The sequence below is a fragment of the Schistocerca serialis genome, chromosome 2 (assembly GCF_023864345.2).
Source record: "Schistocerca serialis cubense isolate TAMUIC-IGC-003099 chromosome 2, iqSchSeri2.2, whole genome shotgun sequence".
In the NCBI taxonomy this organism is placed as follows: Eukaryota; Metazoa; Arthropoda; class Insecta; order Orthoptera; family Acrididae; genus Schistocerca; species Schistocerca serialis.
Genome location: NC_064639.1, coordinates 158,361,337 through 158,378,440, shown reverse-complemented (window position 1 = coordinate 158,378,440; position 17,104 = coordinate 158,361,337).

Below are 17,104 nucleotides of genomic sequence, written 5' to 3'. Positions count from 1 at the left end.
TATTTTGGCATGACGCGCTCTCCCTATACTTAATACAAAAGTTTCGAGACGCATCTGCTGCCTGGCCATCCATTAAGCGTGAAAAGAAGAAAATGTCGTACAAGTTAGCCCTTTTTCCACATGCAACTATTTTGGATTGTGAAGTGAAGGGAATTACGTTCAAAGCTCCATTAGATTGATAACTTCAGCAGACAGCAGAAGTGTGTATTTAAAAAAAATGTATTAGAGAATGTACTCGAACTCGCATTCCTTATGTTTCCTTTCCTTTTTAGTGCGTTTCTTCTCCTCTTCTGTTGCCTCTGTTTGTGAGGATTTGGAACTGCGTCAGGTCTGTGCCTTTTAGCTGTTCTCCTTGTTCGCTGTCCATCTTCGTCCCTTCACCACATGTGTTCCTGTTTCTATGCGTTTGGGTGCTGACGATCATGCTGTTTAGCGCCCGAAATCCCCAAACCACACACACGCACACACACACACACACACACACACACCATTACGCTAGTAGCTGACACATAGGTACAGCACCTCCAGAAGTCAACAACAATTCCTCCAGAACTTCTGTATTCCATACAGCTGTGAGATAATGCATATGGCCGGATCTAGACTTCTGAGAGACAGACAGTTACAGCTTTTCTTTTGCACTGCACGACGTTTTCAACAAACAGATAGCGCTACAGAGTAGCTCAAATGGAAAGGAACGGTTCATATTTAAATTTCTGCATCCTATACTGTTGGCAGTTCTGTGTAGGTGGCAGTTACGTGATTTTACTTCGGTGATAACAAAATAGAGTCGAATGTATGCACTGGGTAGCCGAGGCAGCTAGTTCATGGCCATTCGGTCAACCAAGTAAATGAACATACTGAACATGCTGCAAACCACTACAGGGAGCCTGGGTGTCAGAATTCTCATCCAGTGTGGCGCAACGTTGTTATGATAGAAAATAGAGCCACAGAGAAGAAGATTTGGTGGTCTGTTGGATTGATGCTAGGTTCATATATTCTTGGTCTGTGTTCGATTCCCAATTGCGTTGATGATTTTTGATAAGGAGGGACAAAATGGTTCAAATGGCTCTGAGCACTATGGGACCTAACATCTCTGGTCATCAGTCCCCTAGAACTTAGAACTACTTAAACCTAACTAACCTAAGGACATCACACAACACCCAGTCATCACGAGGCAGAGAAAATCCCTGACCCCGCCGGGAATCGAACCCGGGAACCCGGGCGCGGGAAGCGAGAATGCAACCGCACGACCACGAGCTGCGGACGATAAGGAGAGACAGATTCTATTGTTTTCTGGCTAGGCCAAGTGAAGAAGGTAGAATGGCATTGTGATCTGAAATTCACGTTAAACATGACATTCCTTCTCTACGAAATAGACAATAGGTTGAACCACAATAAAGTCAGGAGTCGCGACACGTAGAAACTCTATCAGCAGTAACCTTTCTTATACTAGTTACTTATTTCTAGTGATGAAACAAACGCTGTGTAGGGTCACAGGAGACTTATTCCACCATTTATTTGACCTTCTGCATGTCGATAAAATTGGTTGTGAACTGGGAATGCAACTCAGACCGCCGTTAACGTGGAATTTGATCCCTTCGTGACAATACAGCTCGACTACAATTCGTTGTTTGTTCAAAAGTGAAGATTCCTCATTATCTCCACATACTGTGCATGAATGGCTTTGAATCCTAACCCGGCACTAAAGTTTTCATTATGTATTATCAAGCTCTAGTATTAGAACACCTATCTGCTGGTGGATAATAATGTTGATTTCTAATGGATTTTCATTCATTGTCAACACTAACGATATCTGACAGATTTGACGCCCAGTGAGACACGGAGCCGGTCGCAGTGGCCGTGTGGCTCTAGGCGCTTCAGTCCGGAACTGCGCGACTGCTACGGTCGCAGGTTCGAATCCTGCCTCGGGCATGGATGTGTGTGATGTCCTTAGGTTAGTTAGGTTTAAGTAGTTCTAAGTTCTAGGGGACTGATGACCTCAGATGTTAAGTCCCATAATGCTCAGAGCCATTTGAACCATTTTTGAGACACGGAACTATTAGCGAGATCACTGTAAGTTCAAGGATGTTATTCCGAGCTGCTGGTGGAGAGAAATTCGGTAGCAGACGTCTCTTTGTGTGCAGTCAACAACGATATGTGTGGAGTTCGATTCCCAGTCAGCACTGAACTCTTCGTCATATTATTTCTAGTTGAAACATGCTCACATGTGGCTGCTGGTGTAACAAACTCATAACTAACGTTCGTTTTCTCTAGAATATAACAGCGATAGGTGCCAGGTTGGAGTCATGGGAAGAAAAAAAATAATTTTTCGTCTCGTCATTTCAGTTAAAACATCTAGGTACTGCCGAGAAACATCCGATATGTCACAGATGATTGTGCTTCGATAGCAATTCGATTATGTTCTGGGTTCTAATCCCTGTCCAACACAAAGCTTTACCTCACGGCATTTCAAGTAAGTTACTTGTGAAGATGCAATATTTAACATCTCTCGTAGTTCGTTAACAAGGACAATAGATGCTGGGTAGGAATTCGCATCCGTTAAAAATGTTTACGTTATGTAATTTAAAGTTGATATTTGCTAACTGATACTGTCTAAAATCGAGGTATATCACTCTCTGTATGCCTAGTCAGGAATAACTGTTCGTTTCCGTCAGTCACGAAATCTTTGCTTAGTCTGCATGACCTGGGTTTGAATCCGTATGCAGAACGAGACGGTTCGGCATGTCATTTGAAGTTCATACATATTCTCATCTAGCTGTTCGTGAATAACTTAAATTTTTAATGTCATTTTGTCTTAAATAATAAGCAAGGTATGTTACTTTGAAGAGGAAATTATGAATACGACAAACGTAATACTTGCATTACCTATCTGATGTAATAAAGAGAGTGGTAACATTTCAGGTGTGTAATTTATTGTACTAAATGTGAGCTTACAAGCCTTAAGGGCAGTCTTATCTGTGATAAGATGTTCCCTGATATTTGTAGTACTTTGGTATTACTTTAGATCTTGAGTTATTGCGATACAGAGCAGTGTTTTCTAGTGGTGACTTGTTGGAACCATTTTCAATAGTCCAACGACTGTACCGAGGAGCGATTAGAGGACGTGTAAGACACTTGCGTTATGTGGGTTGTATGCGAATCAGGCGAAATGCAATTCAGGTCGTTCGGATATTTTCGAGCACGACTGTAAATAGAAGTGAGAGGTGCGGCTGATATCATAATATTAACTACGATTTAACATACTAATTCTGTATATGCTAGATATTTCTTTTTCTACTCTTTCCATGGCTGAAAGCTACGTTCTCTTTTCATGGATGAAACCGACGTATGCATCTATGTCGTAATCTTTAGAAACAGATTTCAAAAATCGTTCACGATACTGTAGCAGCATTTGATGACGCTACGTTTGGCATTGTTGTCTGAGTTTGGGAATGCTTTCCGGACGGAACCCATGCTGGTAAAAATGAGTGCCGCTGGAAGACCAAAACCAGCAAACCAGGGAAATATACTTAAGACGTGAGGGAATAGCGTGACGAGGTTCGAGGGGACAGCTTTCCCGTACCATAATTGTCTGCCAAATGTGCCCTCCTACGCCGTACCGAACAGCGTAGAAATCCTATGTTCAATGTAACGCCTATTATATATAAAAATTTTTGACGGCGAATGCCATTGGTGGAAGCTCCTCTCACTGTCCCTCCCCCCCTCCTCTCCTTCACCCAAGCGTTGCTCAGTTGCCTCAGTGGCTACGCTTTCCTTCGCATCAAACAGAGACACCGTCTCATCGAGAAGTGTGACTCTTGCACGATAAGGGTATCGGTCCACTGCTGATTCCAGTGATCAGTGCTTGTGTTTTTGTGTCATTTTCATGTTTCTGATGATTACGAGATACAGAAGGAAGATACTGAAACCCGATGTCGGAATGCAGAGTACTTCTCTGGAACAGCAACAACTGGACTGATGAGCTTAGAGTCTCCAACTGTCGAACGGATCACTATCAACAGCGTTGCATGTTCTCAGTCCATGAGCGGTTTGGAAATCAGCACAAGCCAGTGTGTCCTAGTCTGGCGATCCTCTCCACGGCATCCAAAGTATTCTTCGAAACTTGCTTCTTCTATAATAATTTGCAAAAGTGTCCATTAGCTATCTTGGTTATGAAGACGGGTGTACGAGATCTCGTGTAAAACGTTGGAACATACGTTAACAGCGTTTCTTTTACTTTAACGCTAAATAAAAGATATGCACTCTGGAAAGCATCAGTTAGTAGGAACTGCAGCAAATATACGTCATGATTCAACTGCCCCTACCAAAGGGTTTTATGCAACCCGCAATGCCTTGAAACATCATGCACAAGATTTTCATATTCTCTTGCTCACTATGTGCAAACTATTAGAAATACAGAAAAAGTGAACGAGACTTTGTTGTAGGAAATTTAATGTATCTAAATTTGTACAGGGGTATGTTACAGCTAGAGGCCGCAGTTTTCGAATTATTCAACAAAACTGTGCAAGAAAGGTGTTCTTTTTAACAAATCCGCAACTGTGTGCACCAGTCACAACAAATCCCAGTACAAAATTTAACTGCTTTAATTTTTCTACGAAAAGGTCCTGCTGATTCTTCTGTAGGATTGATAGTTTGTGCATAGTGAGCAAGAGAATATGAATTCATGTGTTGCGTTTGAAGGCTTTGTGAGTTGCATAAAACATAATCGATAGCTGTGATTTACATGTAAAGATAAACAAATCACAAATATTTCAGAAAAAATTGGTTGATTTATACAGGAAAAACAGAGTCACAAAATTTGCAAGTCAGTAATGTGTTTTTCCACCTCTGGCCCATTCGCAAGCAGTAACACATTTTGGATTGATTGATAGAGTTGTTCCATGTCGTTCTGAGAGATACCGTGCCATATTCTAATTGGCGCGTTAGATCATCAAAATCAAAAGTCGGTGGTAGGACCGTGTGACTAATATTCAAAATCTTCTCAGTTGGGAAGAGATTCGGTGACCTCGCTGGCCAAGGTAGGGTTTGACAAGCACGAAGACAAGTATTAGTAACTCTTCTATACGGCCTATCTGGACCACGTTTTCATTCTCAAAACACGTTGAGGCTATAGACTTCCATAAAATATTTAAGACACCCCTACTTGTTTAAATTAATTGTTTTATGCATATTCTGTAACTTCTTTGTATTGATGCTTCGACACGAAATAAAAACACCCTCCTACCTCTATCACAATTTCCATCTCTCTCTCTCTCCCTCTCTGTTTCTCTGTACCATCGAACCACCTCTAAACACACTATGTGATCAAAAGTATCCGGACACCTCCAAAAAGATACATATTTCATATTAGGTGCATTGTGCTGCCATTTACTGCCAGGTACTCCATATCAGCGACCTCCGTAGTTATTAGACATCATGTGAGAGCAGAATGGGGCGTTCCACGGAAATAGCAGACTTCGAACGTGGTCACGTGATTGGGTGTCTCTTGTTTCATACATCTGTACGCGAGATTTCCACACTCCTAAACATCCCTAGGTCCACTGTTTCCTATGTGACAGTGAAGTGGAAACGTGAAGAGACACGTATAGCACAAAAGCGTACAAGCCGACCTCGTTTGTTGATTGACAGTGAACGCCGACAGTTGAAGAGGGTCGTAATGTGTAATAGGCACACATCTATCCAGACCATCACACATGAATCTCAAACTGCATCAGGATTCAGTGAAAGCACTATGACAGCTATGTGGGTGGTGAGAAAACCTGGATTGCATGGTCGAGCGGCTGCTCATAAGCCACACATCACGCCGATAAACGCTTGGTGTAAGGAGCGTAAACACTGAACGATTGAACGGTGGAAAAGCGTTGTGTGAAGTGACGAATCACGGTACACAATGTGGCCATCCAATGGCAGGGTGTGGGCATAGTGAATGCCCAGTCAACATCATCTGCCAGCGTGTGTAGTGCCAACAGTGAAATTAGGAGAAAGTGGTGTTATGGTGTGGTCGTATGTTTCATGGAGGGGGCTTGCACTATGACAGCACAGGCCTACATTATGTTTAAAGCACCTTCTCGCTTCCCAATGTTGTAGAGAAATTCATCGATGGTGGTTGCATCTTTCAATACGTTCTAGCACCTGTTCATAATGCACGACCTGTGACTTAGTGGTTATAAGACAATAACATCTCTGTAATGGACTGGCATGCATAGAGTCCTGACCTTAATCCTATACAACACCTCCGGAATGTTTCGGAACGCCAACTTCGTGCCAGGCCTCACCGACGGACATCGAAACCTTTCCTCAGTGCATCATTGCTGCCATTCCCCAAGAAACCTTCCAGCAAATGATTGAACGTATGCCTGTGAGAGTGTAAGCTGTCATCAAGTCAAAGGGTATGCCAACACAGTATTGAATTCCAGCATTACCGACGGATGCAGCACGAACTTGTAAGTTATTTTCAGGCAGGTGTCCGGATACTTTTGATCACATAGTGCACATACAAACACATATTAAGTCTGACTCTTCTCTTTCAGAAAAACTCTCAGTAAGCTTTAATTAATTAATTTATTTATTTATTTATTTTTTATTATTTTTTCTTTGCGTCCAGGTCGCTGAAGGGGCGTCAACTCGAAAGACCTGCACCCGGCGAACGGTCTACCCGACGGGAGGCCCTAGCCACACGACATTTACATTTCAGTATCATAAGTGTGAAACTAAATCCGCGTGACACAATGAAAACCATATGAACTAATTAGCTGACAAACATTGACGATTCTCACGTAGTCTATTAAAAAAATTGAACAGTGGAAGCTGCAGATGGGAATATTAACAATATTAGCACAGCATTGGGGTCGTAGCTGTCAGTGGTAGCGGTCACGTGTGCCTGAGATGTGCTTGCTTGTGTGAACGTATGTGTGTTTTCTTGATAAAGAGGGCTCTGACATAAAGCTATGGTATGTAACAGTCTTTTCGTTACCCCTGTCTGTAACTCAGTGGGTCATATTTTCGGATAGTAGCAACTTTTCCTTATACTTTTGTCATAAAAACTGATCGATATGATCCCACCACATTCGTTATACATACAGTAACTACGTAGTTAGTTTTGCAGCAATCGCTCAAAAACATCGGGTTTGTGATGATTCACTTCTATCATACCCAAGGACCTGTGTAACGAGGAACCTAACAAACAAGAAAACTACGTTGTTAATGTCAATATTGTTGCGGAAATTTAAGTGGGTTTTGCTTGTGCCATGGGAACAGAACCTTTCACGAACATAAGTTCATAGGGAAAACTTTTATCTAGAAGTTTCATCTACAAGTGTGTAGGAGAAACTGTGGAGCATCTTGTACTGCGTAAATCATAATGAAGATACCGAATGGAGATTTTCGGAAAATAACAGTACGTAAAGAGTAGAGTAATTTGTTGTTTAAGCTAGTTAAGCTTTTATCTGACGAAATATCGAAACCACAGTTATTATTTATATAAACAGATGTAAGCACTCGTCAACGTTAGAAGAGAAATTTTCACCAAAATATCGGATAACTGCATTAAATGTGATGTGCAGGCCTGTCGGCATACACCAGTTTCCGTACTGTCATGGGTATGCTTGTAATGAAATGAAACTGGGACTCCACTGCGTCCACATTTTTCTAGTTTAACATAGTTTCCCAATATTTGCAAGAAAAATTCATGTTCTTAAAATAATTCCATTCTGATCTAAGGATACTAGTGGTTCAGTATCTGCATATAGAAAAATTTTGCGATTGTTAATGGATAGCACACCACTAGCCCCATGTGAACCATCATTTGTCAAAGACATCGCCTCGATGTTTTGGACAGATTAAGTGTGATGTTAGCCAGATCTAGTTTCCAAAATTTATGCTTTGGAGGCGTGTCTCAGAGTCGTTGGCACTTATTGTGCTGATTTATAAGTTTTCCTCGAGCTAATAACACTGATAAGAAATTTTAATCGCAGATTATTTATACACTGAAAGTAGCGGAAGGAAGCTGGTTATTATTATTTTATGTCAAACGCGGATGTCTGATAGACATTTGGTAAGATAAATGTAACGAATTTACTGTACATAGTCAACTTCACTCGAAATTACAGACACAGTATAAAAATAGTAATCTGAAGCAGAACGTTAATCCAGCCCAAGATTATTCTCTGCACTGATAGCCTGGCTGGCACAACGGGTAAGAGTAAAACAGATGAAGAGAGGTAAATACTGTCCTCTTGTTTTCAAATTCTTGGGTTCAGCGCATTCTGGCAGCTATGTCTGACCCTCAAGAGTGATTGTGCAAAGGTTGGCAACAACACAATCTGAATGTTTGTTGTCATCTTGTTAGTAATTGTTGGGATCTCTGACTCAGGTCCACGATTTTGTTAAACTTCAGTGTCTGCGATCCTATAATGAAGTCCTAAGTGATCCACTGTCTTCCAAGTTGTCAAGAGAAAAACAGCGAACATAAAAAAGCGACTAAATCAGATATAAATTTCCAGGGTGATTATAATTAAAGATAAACTTTTAAAACACTGTAGAAATAACACCATTGATCGGAATGACGTCGAATTGCAAGGGAATGTTATCGAAGAAGGGGGGCAAACGTATGGCAGAAGAAAAACAATTAGTTGCAAAATGTAGCAAAATATGGCGCTGTAAGCATCATAATTTAATAGTGGTCGACTGCAAATCACAAATGAATCATACAACAATGCCTAAGGTGTACGTTTGACGTTAAGCAAACTGTACTACTCAGTGTGTGTGTGTGTGTGTGTGTGTGTGTGTGTGTGTGTGTGTGACCAACCTGCTGAGGTCACCGGTCCCTACAGTTACACACTGCTTAAACTGACTTAAACTAATTTATGATAAGAACAATACACACCCCCACGCCCGAGGGAGGACTCGAACCTCTGGCGGGAGGGGCCGCGCAATCCGTGACATAGCGCCTAAAATCGCACGGCAACACCGCTTGGCTTATTCAGTGTGCATGGGTGTACAGGTGTGATACTGTTACTTGCGAAAGCCCATCAACCACGGCAAGGTCACACCATATCGAATGGGAAAAACCGGTTTTTTCATTGTCCTGAGGCCAAAAACCACATAAAAAACATCAATCAAAATCAAATAGGATTATTAATTTCCGTGTGACTGGCGTAAAACATGTTCAATATACTGTCCACCGTTTTCTGCAAAAAGCTGAAATCGAGAAACAGCATGTTCCACAACTCATGGAAGTGTTTCTGGGATGACGTTCAGAATGTGTTGCGCAATGCGTACCTTCAATTCGGCTAAGTTTGCAATCAGAACACTGAACACAACATCTATCAGATAGCCCCGCAGCCAGAAGCCACACGGATTAAGATCAGGTGATCCGGACGGCCACGCTGTAGGGAAATGTCGGCTGATACTTCTAGCATTTCCAAAATGGCGCTTCAAAAGATGCTCAACTGCATTTTCAATGTGCGGAGGTGCACCATTTTGCATGCAAATTATCCCATCGACACAGCCACGCCCTTGGAATGACGTGGTTGCGCAAAAGACACTCATAGCGCTTGCCAGTGACAGTACAGGTAACAGGACTGGATGCACCCGTCTCTTCGAAAATGTGCCCCTAAGATAAATGATGCCGTAAACATGCGCCATACAGTGACCTTTTCAGGATGAAGTGGTACTGGTTGATTTGAGTGTGGATTTTCCATTGCCACAATTGTGAGTATTGGTATATCCTGTATGATGGAAGTGGGCTTCGTCTGTCCACCAAATCTTCGAGGGCGTATAATTGCCCACTTCCATGGAGCAGGAAATTCTATATCAAACATCTGTCTTGCCGGCAGTTCAACAGGTAGCAGCTCTTGCACATGGGTAATTTTGAATCGATAGCAAAGAAAGATGTTTCGCATGATTTTACGCACCGTGCTTTAGGGTAAGTCCAATGTTCGGGAAATTCTCCGTGTACTAAGCATTTGCACACCACCAATCGTCTCCTCCTGCATTGCTGTGGCCACTACTTCCACTGACTTCGAATTAATTCGTTTCCTCCCTCTACCAGGCTGCACACCAAAAGAACCCGTCTTTTCGAATTTCCAAATCATTTTCTCCAGACCCACGGCAGTCATCGAACCAACGCCTTTTTTCAAACCCTTCAGTATCCGGACACTGCAGAGCGTCGTGTGCACCGTCACAGCTTTACAATCAGAGCGTGATCCTGCATTGAGACAGTCATGACGAAGGTAAGACGCGAAAGGAGGAAAAGCCGTGTACCCGATGCGTTTATACGAACTTCAATGGGGCGTGCTCATGTTGGGTGTTTTCATTTAGGAATTCTGACACATAGAGCCCCATCTATTGATAAATTTTCGCGATATTCTTTTTCTTCTGCTATACATTTTCTCCCATCTCCGATAATATTCCGTTGCAATTTGACGTCATTCTGACCAGTGGTGTTATTTCTACAGCGTTTTGAAAGTTCAATTATAATCACCCTGTATATCGCAGAGAAACTAATAATTCTAAAAATAAAGGCAGTATATGGCAGCAACGATGTTACGTGTAAGAGTACTTAATGACGGCAGTATGCCGAAATGAGCACAGCGTGAGTGATTTATAAAATAAAAGAGTAGTGTTACTGTTTGATATTCATAATAATCTGTTGCTACAGGCCACAATTAAATTTTCGAAGTCTTTTTTTTTCTCTACTTTTCTATATCCCTTTAAGAAATTTATTCTGCAGAATATAGACTTGTAGGTTTTCCTACTATTTTGCAGTATGTGATTGTGGTGTTGTTTTGAAAATTTGTCGCAGAGTTTTTGAAATAACTTCAACTAAAGACAGTCGGAGTTGCTTCACTTCTCCGTCTTTCCAAGCTAGACTGTACATTGTTGTACAGCAGACTCCAATAGAAAACTTAAAAAAATATATTTATATTTTTCTTAATCCCCAGGCGTTTTCTGGTAATATTTAGTTCGCCGTCAACAGTCGTTTCTCTTTACAATAAAGAAAGTCGGTGGAAAATCTGAAAATTGTCGGTCGTTGTTCCTTTGTTTCTTACCGTCTTTGTGTGGGACCACAGAGTAGGTCAGCTTTTTCGGAACTGACAAAGATACGCAAGAGGAGCAAAGCAGAGTTTGTGGAAGAGCTTGCAGGCTTTTACGTGAAACTGGATGCTGAGATCTGAGAAAGCCTACTTACTGTAACCGTAGCCGAACGCCGTAGAAGCCAAATCCCGGGCGTAATCTGGTTTACCATTACTTCTTTCATGACACTGTCACAACAGTCATTAAGAAGAAAGCACTGTTTCAAGTGAGATACAATGTACACCTCTTCTTCGACAAAACTATAAAACTGTTAAACTGCAAATAAACAGACAATAATCATCTAGTAATGCATCCTGGACATTTCAATGAAACAGTTCAGCTCACTTTGATAAACTACAGTCGATATAAGAGAAAATAACGATGAATGTTTACCACGAAGTAATTATGTTTTTCTTTCCTGAAGACTGCAATGTCCCGAAAGAAAGTCCGTACGTCTTTCCAAGAACTCCGTATCTATGGACGCGTTACTAGCGCCATTGACGAAGGAACTGTTGATTTTCGGGCCTGAATCAAATCACAGTATCAGTAAAATCGTTTTTGATAGAGATCATCAGTCTTACTTTAAGTCACGAGTCAAGTCTAAAACGCCACAACACTGACAGTTGATCAGCGTCCTGTACCGATTCGGCTGCTGGAATGGAGTCTGTTCTTTCTCCAACAGGCTCACTGCAGCTCGCTCGTGAATCTCAGCAAAGAAACAGCGTATCAGAATAAAAGTTCAAAAATATGGATACTAAGTCACACCAAATCAAACATTTTTGTCTCCACAGAAAAATCTCACCAAGTCAAGTTTTGTCGACAGCTACCTTCTACATCCAGCTCTTCGGTAGCTGCCTGATCTAAAAAAAAAAAAAAAAAGGTCCGATACGACATTAAACTGACAGAAAATAACCAGTTTTGTCCTCAATTACTGCAGAGTCGGCTTTGAAATTCACAACTGCCAATCAGCCATTTCTTCAGTACAACGCTACCGCTGCGCATGTGCCGGGTGGCTATAATGAAACTTTACTTCCCTATTTAACACGTTACAACATGGAAAATAATTACCGTAATTACTTGGTAGCATTAATGACCAGAGTATGGTGTCCATGATTTCCATAGGTGACAGCATCACTGTCCAGTTCCAACTATGGCCACCAGCGGCCGTGATCAGTCATCGTGATTCATTGTCTCACACACCTGACCAGTGGCAGTGCACTTGCTGACGTGTCACATGAGCTTGGATAATAGGAGCAGGGCGTTATTGGTGAAGCCCCATTATCAAAACAACAGTAATGATGCAGCTGAAATTCGAGAAGATTGCCAGCTGAAAGGATTACGGAAGGGTCCTCTTTCTCCACCTACTGTGCGGAGCATGATGAAGAAGTTAGAATCAACAGCAGAACTGGGCCTCGCTCCGGGAAAAGGCTGGTAACCGGTTGCACGACAGGTGGTTGATGAATTCGCTGTTGCTATGGCAGCCAGTGCTGCTCGCAGTTACCGATCGTCAGGCACGTGCTGTGTCATGACAGTTGAACATCCCATGGTCCACTGTGTGGAAGGTGCTTCGAACCATTCTCAAATGGTATCCGTACAAGATCCATTTCATACAGCATCTTGCAACACAGGCGCAAGGACCCTCGACCATCGTATGGACAGACGAAGCTCATTTCTCTCTGACGAGTGAGGTAAACACACCGAATCACCTCCAGTCACTGCACATGAAGTTCCTCTGTACAGTGAACGTGTCACCGTATGAGGTGGCTTCATTGATACGTTCAACTTTAGCCCATTTCTTTTTGAGCAGTTTGGTGCTCAAGGGCCAGAGACGTGCAATGTGAATGACCAGTGTTACTGCGATATGCTTTGTCAGCATCACATATCCGCCCTACAAGAGAGGGAGACGCATTGAACCTAACAGTTTCCCTGCAAGATTGGACCCCGCCGCACATCGCTCGTGAAGTTCACCTGTTTCTCCGAAACACATTTTGAAACGATTGAATTATCAGCCGATCGTTTCCAAATGCTTTGTCGCACTATCACCTGATTTCACTCCCTGTGATTTCCGGTTGTGGGGCTACCAAGCAGGGTTTACCAGGGGAACATTTACACATGTGCTGGTCTGAAGCACAGCATATCTACGGACACGCTTAGTTATGGTGTGCAGAATGCAACCCTAAGCTTTCAGACACTTCTGGAAACTGATGGGTGCCATATTGAGCCCCTTTCTTAGCAGTACTGGTACTGGTATGTGATGGTATTGTGTACCGTACCGGAACATTAAATGTGTTTCAGTTGAGGATTTATTCTGCAGTATTTCTCTTCGCCACGTCCTTGTCATTAATGATACCAAATTTGGTATTCTCACGCTAATTAGTTGAATAGGGAAAGGTCACTTACAACCACCCATTATATCGGTTGCGTAGGATCTTGCCCACGGACACACTCCCTGAACCACTCCACGTTACGACGGATAACAATGCTCTATTTTTTCTATGAAATCATTATGGTTTCACACGCCACACTGAAATATGGAAATATACAAGGATGAGGGAAAACATTAGGACCACATGCTTAATAGCACACTGCAGTATTGATGGATTCGACAAGTCCTTAGTAAGTTTTCGGAGGAAAGTTACACGAAATGTCTACACACAGTTCAAGCAGTTTTCGTACATTATCAGCTGATGGTCTGTGGGCGCAGAGCTGGCGTCAGACTGCGTCTCATTTGGGTTCCATTGCGTTCATATCAGGTAGATTTGGTGGACAAGACATCAACTTGAGTTCAGTAGCACGCTCCTCAAACTACTGTCGCGCTTTTTTAGCATTGTGACATCATAACATAGTGACTCTTAATTTTTCTGTTAGTGAATTATGTAGTTCTAAAGAGGCTGGAGGAACAGGCAGTGGTTTGAGTCAATCGCCCGCCCTTAGAGTCGGCAATGAAACAAACGCATTAAAGACAAATAATTTCAGTCCAAAGCAAATATGGGGGATTCAGAATCTGAATGAGGTAAGGAAGCTAGAAAATCTGAAAACGGGAATGCATAGGCTGAGGCTGGACATCGAGGGTATCTTTGAAGAGAAATGGAAAAAAAAGATGGGGTTTTGTGCTCAAACTAGTTTAGAGTAATATCAACAGCAGCAGGAAATGGTACAGTGGTAATGGCATTCGTAGTGAATAAGCAGATAGCACAGGACGTGAGTTAATGCTAACAGTTCTGTGGTAGGATTATTCACATCAGAATACGCAGCAACCCAAAGTCAAAAACGATGGTTCCAGTATACGAGTATACGCAGAGATCGTAACGATAAGATGAAGATACAGAGGTAGTATTTGATTTGACGATATGAAAATCTAGTAATCGAGGGTGACTGGAACGCTGTAGTAGAGGGGAGAAGACAAGTAAGTGTTAAGGGAGAATTTGGGGTCGCTACTAAGAATGAGGAAAGAGAAATACTAACTAAGTTCCACAATAAATTTGAGCTAATAATTAGAGAGTGTACTTTCAAAAAATATCACGAGGGGAAGAGATATACCCATAAAAAGCTTAAAAATGTGGAAAGTTTCCATCTGGATTCCATCATGGTCAGAGATTTCGAAATCAGATACTGGATTGCAAGGCGTAGCCGGAGTCGATATAGATTCAAACCAGAATTTAGTAGTGATGATTAGAGGTGAATGTTAGAGGAAAGAAGAATTGAGATACGATGAGGTGCGTTTAAATTTCTCTAAGGCCTTACATACGACGACAATAAATACTATAATACGCAATTCAGTTGAAGAAGAATAGGCATCCATAAATCAGGTAATCACAGAAGTTCGACAGACAAATATAGATACAAGAAAGGTAAATGCGAAGAAACCTTGGGTAAGGAAAGAAATAATTCCATTGATCGACGAAAATAAGTAAGTTCAAAAACGCCTAGAAAAAGACAGAAATACAGCAATATAACTCACGTAGGAATGAAATAAATGGCTCATGTATGGAAGCTATGGTAAAATACCTGTGGGAAAAATTAGATGAAATGGAGAGAGAAATGGCTGTTGGAAGGGCTGACCCAGCGTACAGAAAGGCTAAAACAATCTTCGAGGAAATTAAAAGCTGGGGTGGTAACATTAAGAATGCAGTGGGAAATCCACAATTAAATGCAGAGGAAAGAACGGGTAGGTGGGAAGAATACGCTGAAGACCTCTATGAGGGGAAGGATATATTTCATGACTTCACAGAAGGAGAAACAGGAGTCGATAAGAAAGAGATAGGAGATCCAGTAGTAGAATCCCGAATTTAAAAGTTTTTTCGAAGATTTAAGATCGAATTAGGCAGAAGGGATAAACATTCCGTCAGAATTTCTAAAATAACTGGGAGAAGTGGCAGCAAGACGGTTATTCACTTTGGTGTGCAGAATGTATGAATCTGGCGATATAGCATCTGACTTTCGGAAAACATCATCCACACAGTTCTGAAGATAGCTGTGAAGTGCGAGAATCATCGCCCAATTAGCTTAAGAGCTCATGCATCAAAGCTGGTGACATGAATAACACACAGAAGATTAGAAAAAAATTGAGGATCGGTTACATGACGATCACTTTGGCTTCAGGGAAGTTAAAGTCACCAGAGAGTCACTCCTAATCGTAATCGGAGCAAGACTGAAGAAAAACCAACACACGTTCGTAGTGTTCGTCGATCTGGAAAAACTGTTCTATGATGTCAAACTGTGCAAGATGTTTTAAATTCTGAGGAAAACAGGAGTAATGTATAGGAAAAGTTGGTTCACTTAAATAAAAAACGGTTTATTTAAATACCTCAACGTAAAGTTGCAAAGCGTTATAAATGGAAAGAGCATGCGAGAACTGTGGTAGAGAATTTGAATGGTCGACTTTGATTTATTGGGAGATTTTTAGGAAAGTGTGGTTCACATTTGAAGGAGACCGCATATAGTATGCTGGTCTGACCCACTCTTGAGTACTGCTCGAGTGTTTTGGATCCGTTCCAAGTCGGATTCAAGGAAGACATCTAAGCAATTCAGAGGCGGGCTGCTAGATTTGTTACCGGTAGGTTCGAACAACACGTAAGTGTTACGGAGATGCTTCGGGAACTCAAATGGGAATCTCTGGAGGGAAGCCGACGTTCTTTTCGAGGAACGCTATTGAGAAAATTTAGAGAACCAGCATTTGAAGCTGACAGCCGAATGATTCTACTGCCTCCAACATACATTGTGCGTAAGGGCCGAGAAGACAAGATACGAGAAATTAGGGCTAATTGGGAGGCATATAGACAGTCGTTTTTCCCTCACTCTATTTGCCAGTGGAACAGCGGAGGGGATGACTAGTACTGGTACGTGGTACCCTTCGCCACGCACCGTACAGTGGCTTGCGGAATGTCTATGTAGATGTAGATGTAGATGTACACAATATGTACAAGATCAAGAGGGAACAATGAGAGTGGAAAAACAAGAATGAAATGCTCGCCTTAAAAATTATGTATGACAGGGATGTAGTTTGTTCGCCCCTAATGTTCAGTCTATGGAAATCAAAGAAAGATTGAAGAGCGGTATGAAAATTCAAAGTGAAAGGTTATCAATGACAAGTTTCGCTTATGACATTGGTATCCTCACTGAAAATGAGGAAGAATTACAGGAGTTGTTTATAGGAACGAACATTCCCACGAGTACAGAATATAGATCGAGCGTAAACCGAAGACAGATGAAAGTGATGGGAAGTAGTGGAATTAAGAACAGCGAGAAACTTGAGATCAGACCAGGGCATCAAGAGGTACATGACGTTAAGGAATTATGCTTCCTAAGCAGCAAAATAATCCATGATGGATGGAGCAAGGAGGACATAAAAAGCAGAGTAGCACTGGCAAAATGAGTATCCCTGGCCAAGAGAAGTTTACTAACATCAAACACAGGCCTTAAGGGGGGATGTTAATGAAACTGACCAAAAGTGTCAATTTTCGATTTATTTTTCATTTGTCAGTACAACTCATGGACAATAAGTTCC